Source organism: Microcaecilia unicolor, chromosome 11 (genome assembly GCF_901765095.1).
Source record: "Microcaecilia unicolor chromosome 11, aMicUni1.1, whole genome shotgun sequence".
Taxonomy (NCBI): Eukaryota; Metazoa; Chordata; class Amphibia; order Gymnophiona; family Siphonopidae; genus Microcaecilia; species Microcaecilia unicolor.
This window is the reverse complement of record NC_044041.1, coordinates 172,137,157-172,147,726: the sequence shown is the minus strand read 5'-3', so window position 1 is coordinate 172,147,726 and position 10,570 is coordinate 172,137,157. Positions and strand designations below refer to the sequence as shown.

Sequence of the window (10,570 nt, the reverse complement as noted above, 5' to 3'; positions counted from 1 at the left end):
ATTTCTTCAGCATGTCTGTGACTTGACTTTTCTCTTTCAGCAAATAGACCACACAATATCTAGAGAAATCATCCAAGAATATTAGCACAAATCTGTTATTTCCCAATGATGGGATATTAAACGGTCCACATAAGTCACTGTGTATTAAGTCCAGTACTTTATTACTCCTATTTCCTGTGTATGCAGGAAATGAGGGTCTCACACCTTTTTGAGTAACACAGTCTATGCATTTCTCCATTTTACCAGCATCTGCACTTATCTGAATGCCAGTGGCTAGTTGCTTACTGTAAAGATCCTGGATCACCTTAGAATCACGATGTCCCAGGCGGCGGTGCCAGATTTCCAGACTACATTTACCATCATTCTTCCTTACTTGCGCCATATGTGAGGCTTCACCTGAAATGTTCAGCTTATAAACATCATTATGCATAAAAGCTTCAGCATACACTTCATCATTTTTAGAGATTGTGCACTTACTGTTTTCAAAATGAATCACAAATCCCTTCTTATCTAATGTAGATACACTAAGCATATTGCAAACTGCTTGGGGAATATACAAGACATCACTTACAGGAATTTCTTTAACTTCATTAGACACTTTGCATTTTAAGAATCCAATACCTTTTGCTTGGATCTTAGCAGTCCCTGCGTTTGCAGTTTTAAGAATACCTTCTTCTGGACACATTTCCTGAAAGAAATTCTTACAATTGGTTAAATGGCATGTGCTCCCTGAATCCAAAATCCAAGTACTTTCATTTGAATTATTATTTACCATAGTCAAAGATTTTTCTGCCATTAGAAAGCCCTGGTGTTTATCTTTGTCCTTCATACAATTCCTGGTTTGAAAATTCTTTAGTTCCATTGGCTTAGGTGAGCTAGAGGGAGTGTTTTGTGTTTCCTTACACCATTTAGATACATGTCCCTCCTTTCCACATGAGTAGCAAATCAGCTTGCCCTTGGGTGGAGTTTTCCCATAGCTCCGCCTTCCTCTGTTCTTTGCCAAGAAATTTGTTTCATTTCTCTCTGACTGACTTTGAGAACACATCTCCTCAGAATCATTTATTATGCATTCCTGCCTTAGTTTTGATGTTGTCTGTTCAAAAGATTGCCCTTCAATGGCCTCATTTACAGACCTAAAAACATCAAACTTCTTTGATAGTGAGGTAAAAAGAAATGCTCTTTTCAATGCATCACACATGGGAATTCCTGAAAGTTCTAACTTTTGAAATGAAGACATAAGATGCATAATGTGATCATTACATTTACTTTTATCCCTTAATTTGGTTTCATTCAACTCTGCTAACCAAATTGGTTGCTGCTTTGCATATGTAGTTGCATACATAGTTCTCAGTTTATATAAAATGTCCTTTGGTGTATCTTTTCCCTCCACTAATATGGCTTGTTTCTCTGAGAGAGCTTCCAAAAGCATGCACTTCACATAATAGTTTGCATTGTCCCATTCAGCCATATTTTCATCTGTTCTGTCTTGATCTAAGCATATATTTAATCTTTTTGCTCGAAGGAGACATATGAATCTTAGTTCCCACTGCTGATAATTAAACTCAGTTAATTTTGGCACCTTGAGAGAATAGAAAAATGGTGAATTTCCTCCCTCAGCCATTTTCTTAGCCTTCTGTCTGCTGTGTGGGGGGAGAGAGAGACAGACTGAATCTTTCCTTTAAAACTTAAGAGAAAAATGTGGCCTTTTTTTCTGCCTGGTAATATTTCTCTTCTTTTTCAATTCCTGGCCCTGGGCCCATAACCCTTTTGTTGGATTATTTGTAGTAAATAATCAGCAGATTTTAGTACACACAGCTTCAGCTTTAGAAATGTTAATTTCTTTCTTCATCTCTCTCTCATTCACCCCTGAATAATTCACTGCTGAGTCACTTTAAAGTTGAAGTAACAAAACATCTGTTTACTCACAGTTTGTAGTTAGATTATAATCAGACAGGCTTATATATACATATTGCTATACATTTGTATTATCAGCTCCTTCCATGTGCTTAGATGGTAATGGATGCTCACACCACCATAGATCCTCTCAGGTTAGGAGAGATCATAAGCTCCATGTGCTCCATGTGCTGCATGTGCTGTGTCTACTGTGTCTAACCCCCACAGGAAGTTGCATAGCTGTGTGACCTCTCTAAGTAATTCACATCAGAGGTCACAGAGTAATCACAGAGAAATAATAGGTGACAGGCAATGCATGTAAAAATACAATACATTCCAACAAATAAGGCCCCTTGTCTGCTTTTAACTTTATCAATTATGTGCATATGTGGCATCCAGGAGCAAAGGGGTGCAGTATAACTGTGCTGTGTAGGCTCTCTGCTTTAGCATAGTTGACTTCAAATAGTTCTGTAAAATCCCGGAGGCCACCTTAGCGAGGGATGAGGCAGAGCTCGAAGTGGCGTGGCACTCTCGTAAAGCCACTCATTTCAGAAGCCAGGTCAATTTCCTTTGGGTTGACTGCAGACTTTAATTCAAAGTTCTGCAGGATGGTGGTGAGAAACAGGAAGATCTCCATGCGGGCCAGACTCTCGCCCAGGCACATCCGTTTACCTGTGCATGAAAGAAGGAAATGGCAAGAACTGTAGTTGAATTTTAGATAAGAATGCTGAACATTATTTTACTGTTTCCAGCAACAAGATTCACAGTCTGCTTTGCAATGCTCAGAGAGGACAGTATTCAAAGGCCCTGCCTGTTTAATTAAAGGAACTACGTACGTAGATCTGTCTCTGTGAAACCCTTTCCTGCATTTACCAGGCAAAAAGTATGTGTACATTTCATAATGTGATGAAAACAAAAAAGTGAGGACAAGTTGAGGAGGAAATCCAAAAAAAATAAACTTTATTGGTGATCAAATAACGACCCGACACGGCCTTGTTTCGGCATCAAAGCCTGCATCAGGGGTCAAACAAATCTATACAAAAATAAAATTAAAATAAATTGACAGTTACAATGTAGACAAAAAAATTAGATTAAAAGTAATAAAGATAAATACATAACGTGTATAAAACTGTGCATAATGTGCACAGTTTTATAAACTGTTGGAGTAATTCAATAAGTGGGCACCTCCATTTGGGTGCCCCAGCACCTCATAGTGAGATCCTGTTCTATAATGGCATTTGGGCACCCAGATTCTGTTATAGGATACTAGCCTAAACTGGCATCAACACGCCTTACATTTCTGCACCCACGGTTACACGAACCCTAGACTTACGGCAAGGGCACATTCAACTTACTGTATTTTATAAATTGTGTGTGAAAGTGGCAGCATCCTTCCCATGTTCTGCCCATGCATATTGCCCCTTTACATTTACAGACTGTGTTGCTTATTTTCAAAGGTGTAAATGCATGCTTTTGTAAAGCTATTTTATAAAGACACATTGGGGGGGGGGGGGGGATTTCTATGTATGGCGCCTAATAAATCTGCACAGAAAACATTTTCGCCTGAGAGTATTCTATAAGTGGTGCCTACATTTTGGCATGATAAATAGAATATACACCAACGAAAACATGGTGCAAATCCCAACTGCATAGACTTAGTGCATTCGTCCATCCTATCTAATAAAATGCACCTCCAACGTTCTGAAGCTGACTCTGTGGCTGAGGCATTCGTGCGCTCTGCTGTAAGGCTCCTTCTACTAAACGTCACGTAGTTACGGGTATGTTAGCCACAGCACTGACCAACCACACGACACCAGCACAAGACCCCGCCCCTGCCGCAATGCCACGTCCCCCAGGTCGCTGCCACCAGGCCTGCAGGCTCGGACCTTCTCTCTCTGTTAGCTCTGTTCCCGCCCTCATTACCTCTTTCCGCAATGAGGGCAGGACCAGAGCTAACACAGAGAGAAGGGCCGAGGCTGCACGCCTTTTAACGCTGCTTTCGTCTGAAGATGATTTTTAAAATTTGGAGCGAATGTGGCTGGAACTGGAAGGGAGGGATGACGACCCTAGAACTGGGAGGGAGGGGGACCCTGAAACTCGGAGCGAGGGGGGAGGGAGGGGCAGTGCGACCCTGGAACTCGGAGGGAAGGGCTACCCTGGAACTCGGAGGGAGGGAGGGGGGCGACCGTGGAACTCGGAGAGGGAGGGAGGGGGTGCGACCCTGGAACTCGGAGGGAGGGACGACCCTGGAACTCGGAGGGAGGGAGGGATGGGCGACCCTGCAACTCAGAGGGAGGGAGGGGCAACCCTGCAACTCGGAGGGAGGGAGGGGGCGACCCTGCAACTCGCCAAAGTGCTGTTTATTTTGGAGGAGTAAATTATTCAGGTGTAATATTACTTTCAGTTATACCCAGTGGTGTGCTGGAGCCGCTTGTTAAATTTTGACAACTCTTGCGAGCCGGTTGTTGTTGGGGGCGAGCCGGCTCCATTGCGGGAGGTAAGCATGGCAGGAGGGCGCCATCACTGGCCATGCTTACCTCCCCTGCCGCTCCGAAGCATGCACAACCATGTCCTTCGCCCCCCTCCGTCTTTTTTGAATTACCTCCGTCGAAGCGCCGCCATTTAAAGCCCTGCTGCGTGCTGGCTGAACGTCTCCAGGCTTCCCCTGCTTGATTCGGATGATGTTCGTGCCTTAGTCCCGCCTTCGCGAAAAAGGAAATGACGTCAGAATGAAGGCGGGGGAAGCCTGGAGACGTTCAGCCAGCACGCAGCAGGGAGGTAATTCAAAAAAGATGGAGGGGAGGGTGGGAGTGAAGGAGCGGCAGGGGAGGGAGGATAATCGCTAGATGGGTAGAGGGGGGCAGGGGAGAGACCTGCTGGGCATGGGTGGGTAGAGGGGGGCAGGGAAGAGACTTGCTGGGCATGGATGGGCAGAGGGGGGCAGGGGAGAGATTTGCTGGCCATGGATGGGCAGAGGGGGGCAGGGGAGAGAACTGCTGGGCATGAATGGGCAGAGGAGAGAATTGCTGGGCAGAGGGGGCAGGGGAGAGAACTGCTGGGCATGGATGGGCAGGGAGGAGAACAGCTGGCCATGGATGGGCAGAGGGAGGCAGGGGAGAGAATTGCTGGGCATGGATGGGCAGAGGGAGGCAGGGGAGAGATTTGCTGGCCATGGATGGGCAGGGGAGAGAATTGCTGGCCATGGATGGGCAGAGGGAGGCAGGGGAGAGAATTGCTGGGCATGGATGGGCAGAGGGGGGCATGGGAGAGAATTGCTGGGCATGGATGGGCAGAGGGAGGCAGGGGAGAGATTTGCTGGCCATGGATGGGCAGGGGAGAGAATTGCTGGGCATGGATGGGCAGAGGGGGGCATGGGAGAGAATTGCTGGGCATGGATGGGCAGAGGGAGGCAGGGGAGAGAATTGCTGGGCATGGATGGGCAGAGGGGGGCATGGGAGAGAATTGCTGGGCATGGATGGGCAGAGGGGGGCATGGGAGAGAATTGCTGGGCATGGATGGGCAGAGGGAGGCAGGGGAGAGAATTGCTGGGCATGGATGGGCAGAGGGGGGCATGGGAGAGAATTGATGGGCATGGATAGGCAGAGGGAGGCAGGGGAGAAAACTGCTGGGCATGGATGGGCAGAGGGAGGCAGGGGAGAGAATTGCTGGGCACGGATGGGCAGGGGAGAGAATTGCTGGGCATGGATGGGCAGAGGGGGGCAGGGGAGAGAACTGCTGGGCATGGATGGGCAGAGGGAGGCAAGGGAGGAGAACAGCTGGCCATGGATGGGCAGAGGGAGGCAGGGGAGAGAATTGCTGGGCATGGATGGGCAGAGGGGGGCATGGGAGAGAATTGCTGGGCATGGATGGGCAGAGGGAGGCAGGGGAGAGATTTGCTGGCCATGGATGGGCAGGGGAGAGAATTGCTGGGCATGGATGGGCAGAGGGGGGCATGGGAGAGAATTGCTGGGCATGGATGGGCAGAGGGAGGCAGGGGAGAGAATTGCTGGGCATGGATGGGCAGAGGGGGGCATGGGAGAGAATTGCTGGGCATGGATGGGCAGAGGGGGGCATGGGAGAGAATTGCTGGGCATGGATGGGCAGAGGGAGGCAGGGGAGAGAATTGCTGGGCATGGATGGGCAGAGGGGGGCATGGGAGAGAATTGCTGGGCATGGATAGGCAGAGGGAGGCAGGGGAGAAAACTGCTGGGCATGGATGGGCAGAGGGAGGCAGGGGAGAGAATTGCTGGGCACGGATGGGCAGGGGAGAGAATTGCTGGGCATGGATGGGCAGAGGGGGGCAGGGGAGAGAACTGCTGGGCATGGATGGGCAGAGGGAGGCAGGGGAGAGAATTGCTGGGCATGGATGGGCAGAGGGGGGCATGGGAGAGAATTGCTGGGCATGGATAGGCAGAGGGAGGCAGGGGAGAAAACTGCTGGGCATGGATGGGCAGAGGGAGGCAGGGGAGAGAATTGCTGGGCACGGATGGGCAGGGGAGAGAATTGCTGGGCATGGATGGGCAGAGGGGGGCAGGGGAGAGAACAGCTGGCCATGGATGGGCAGAGGGAGGCAGGGGAGAGAATTGCTGGGCATGGATGGGCAGAGGGAGGCAGGGGAGAGATTTGCTGGCCATGGATGGGCAGGGGAGAGAATTGCTGGGCATGGATGGGCAGAGGGGGGCATGGGAGAGAATTGCTGGGCATGGATGGGCAGAGGGAGGCAGGGGAGAAAACTGCTGGGCATGGATGGGCAGAGGGAGGCAAGGGAGAGAATTGCTGGGCACGGATGGGCAGGGGAGAGAATTGCTGGGCATGGATGGGCAGAGGGAGGCAGGGGAGAGAATTGCTGGGCACGGATGGGCAGGGGAGAGAATTGCTGGGCATGGATGGGCAGAGGGGGGCAGGGGAGAGAACTGCTGGGCATGGATGGGCAGAGGGAGGCAAGGGAGGAGAACAGCTGGCCATGGATGGGCAGAGGGAGGCAGGGGAGAGATTTGCTGGCCATGGATGGGCAGGAGAGAGAATGGCTGGGCATGGATGGGCAGAGGGGGGGCATGGGAGAGAATTGCTGGGCATGGATGGGCAGAGGGAGGCAGGGGAGAAAACTTCTGGGCATGGATGGGCAGAGGGAGGCAGGGGAGAGAATTGCTAGGCACGGATGGGCAGGGGAGAGAATTGCTGGGCATGGATGGGCAGAGGGGGGCAGGGGAGAGAACTGCTGGGCATGGATGGGCAGAGGGAGGCAGGGGAGAGAATTGCTGGTCATGGATGGGCAGAGGGAGGCAGGGGAGAGATTTGCTGGCCATGAATGGGCAGAGGAGAGAATTGCTGGGCAGAGGGGGCAGGGGAGAGAAGAGAATTGCTGGGTATGGATGGATAGAGAGGGGCAGGGGAGAGAGGAGAGTTTCAGGACATGGATGGCAGGGAGAGCAAGAGAAATTCTGGACATGGATGGAGGGGAGGGAAGGGAGAGAGAAGAAATGCTGGACATGGAGGGAAGATAGAGGAAGGAGATTAGATGAGGGAAAAGGAAGTGAGGAGAGAAACTGCACATGGATGGAGAAAATAGGCAGAAGCTGGATCCACTGTACAATCAAGTATGCGGAGGACCAGAAATGAAGAAGAAAGGAGGAAAGAAAAGAAATAAATGGAAAGGAAGCCCTGGAAACGGAGTCAAGGGAACAGATAGAGAGCAGCAGAATCAGATACTGGACCAGCATGATCAGAGAAACAAAGTCACCAGACAACAAAGGTAGAAAAAAAATAATTTTATTTTCATTATAGTGTTTGGAATATGTCCACTTTGAGAATCAGGTGCTGAACGTTAAAAGTTTATGTTTATTTACTTATTTATGGCATTTTATCCCATATTAAACATGAATTAGATTGGACCCTGGGATCATTTAATTTTTTTTCCTGGAGAGAGTAATGTGTTGGCCGCTGCCCCCCCCCCCCCCCTGGGTATAGCCAGCTCTGCAATTGTTTTTTTTGGGGGGCACAGGGGTGGACGGGGGGGGGGCGCAGAGGTGGACGGGGGGGGGGGGCGCCGAGGTGGACGGGGGGGGGGGGGGGGCGCCGAGGTGGACCGGGGAGAGAGCCTGTTGTTAAAAATTTACCAGCACACCACTGGTTATACCTACATAGTTTCTCCCCTGTAGTCCCATTTGCAACAAAGCAAAAATAAAGCATGTAGATATTTTTTGTACTTAAAGTTATGTATCTGGCACAACAGTATTCACGTACTTGATATTATGCAGTTCAGTGAAACTTGCCATTCTTTAAGGCCACCAATTGGTTTTGTTTTCCAGAAGAAGCTGATCCAGTCCTGGTTCTAAACTTGTTGCATGTATGGGCTTATGGCAGTGATTCCCAAACCTGGTCCTGGAGGCACCCCAGTCAATCAAAGTTTCAGGATATCCACAATGAATATTCATTAGAGATATTTCCATTCACTGCCTCTGCTGCATATAAATATCTCTTATGAATATACATTGTGGATATCCTGAAAACCTGATTGCCTGGGGTGCCTCCAGGACCAGGTTTGGGAACTATTGGTTTATGGTCTTGATTTGTCTAAGAAAAGCAGGTAATATCAAATTCAAATGGAGTAAAATAAATCTTGATTAACATTATGTGGTGATACCTGAGGAGAACAAGTAAAATAAGTTAAGTAACTATAAAACAGAAATATGAAGAAAATACCTGAAGAGAATGGTATAAAGGCATTGTTTCTTTTAAAGGAGCCATTGCCTTCCAAAATGTTATTGGAATCAAAAGATTCTGGGTTCTCAAACTGTTTAGGGTCATGTAGGACTGTGTTCAACATGGGATAAACTGTGGTACCCTGGAAGACAAAGCATAGATCCTTTAAAATCAGGAGGCAAGCATCAGTTAACAGAATCTAGAATGAAAGATTAGTGCAGGCATGATAACATCAGAGGAGTAAGTAGGAGGGGCCACATTATTTATTTATTTATTTATTGGCATTTATTAATCGCCTCAAGGCAGTGTACAGCAGGTACAGTTTAACATCAAACCTATCAATTTTGTTATCAATAAGTATAGACATAGACAGAATGAAAGAGGAAAACTTGAAAGCAGCAAACTGAGACCTAATAAGAGGACTACCATGAAACAGGATCAAAAATATACATATTTAACAGCACTGAAATTTGAATAACAGAGATTGTCACGAAATGCCTAGCCACTTGCCTGGGGCTACTCCACAGTCACTTAGAAGGTCTATCCCCAGCACAGCTCAGGTCCGCCTGCACCTGCTGCTTGTGCTCTACACTAGCACCCTCCTCCTCCCACTGACTGGGTCACAACTGCCTCTGGATGAATCTTCCCCTCTCAAATTTTCCCCGGTGATTTCTAGGTTACTGGAGGCCACACTTCCAGTGGTCCCACAGTTCCCAGAAAGCACTCATAGACCCAACACACAAACCACCAGGATTATTTATCAGTCCAGACAGGCAGAGGCAACAAACTACTAGTGTTTATTGTCTGAAAAATATAGTGAAACAGAAAATGTGCAATCAGCAAAACAATAACATATAACTGAAATATGGATCAATTATAAAACTATCTAAACATTTGTTTACTTTCTAAAAAGTACCTGGGGAGATCAGGAAATATGCTGCTCACAGATTATCAAATATAATGATCACAGGGCCTCAGCAAAGAGATCTGTCTCTCTCTCTCTCTCTTCTCCCTGGCTAAGACTCCGGCAAAAGCCAGTACATTCCAAATGAAATTGAGCTCCTCGGCACATCAGAGCCCAGAACAACAAGTAAAAAAAAATCCAAAACAAACAAACACACACACAAAAAACTGGCCACATCACTGCAGGCCTTTTCTCTATAACAGCTTTAACCATAAACATGCACCACCTACTGGCCAAACTACAGAAATACACTTCAAGAATTAAGGCAGTTTAATGGCTTTAAAAAAAACCTGCTGTTCTGTCACAGAGATATAATACGATGTAAGCATAATAGTAATGGAATACCTAATAAGTACACAATTAGAACATTCAAATAACATTGCTATGATACTAATGCTTTTCTACAACACAGCTTACCATATAGCTGAGGGGCCAAGTGCAGATATATAGAGGGGGACAAGATGCATGGTACAGAATCAGATGGGATAAATAAATGGGTTGCTAAATTAAAGGCACATTCTTTGTACAGTTAAAATCAAGATATAAGCTATATAGCTCTATTAGATGAAATTTTGAAAATAGATGGAGCTGATTATAACAGGTGAAGAATATAATTTAATATACATTTCATGGCATTGCTATTTTTGAGTTCTGATGATAAAACTCTGAAATAATCTATCACTGGATCTATCTAGAGCATCTTCCATTGGTGCATTTGTGCATAAAGAATCTGGCCCATAGTGCTAATCATGCCCCATTGCGGTGCCTATATCAAAACTCCAATGTATAGAATTGCCACTGTAATGCTTGATTGGATGTTTTTATGTCTTGCCAAAAGTGATTCATAAAAGATTACGCGGGGCAAGGAGTAGTCAAGACGTGCGACTAAATGTTTGTTATCTATGTAACTTTACGACCGCATATTCTGCATCCTACTACAACAGATAAAGCAGCTGAATATTGGCCATAAAAGATAGGCAGTTACATATTTCATTAATCTTTATAAAGCAG

At 47.1% G+C, this 10,570-nt stretch overlaps 1 pseudogene; it reads right to left on the bottom strand.

The window, feature by feature from the left end:
• Positions 1 to 2,369: 2,369 nt before the first annotated feature.
• LOC115480332 overlaps positions 2,370 to 10,570 on the bottom strand; it is a 53,817-nt pseudogene continuing 45,616 nt past the window's right edge.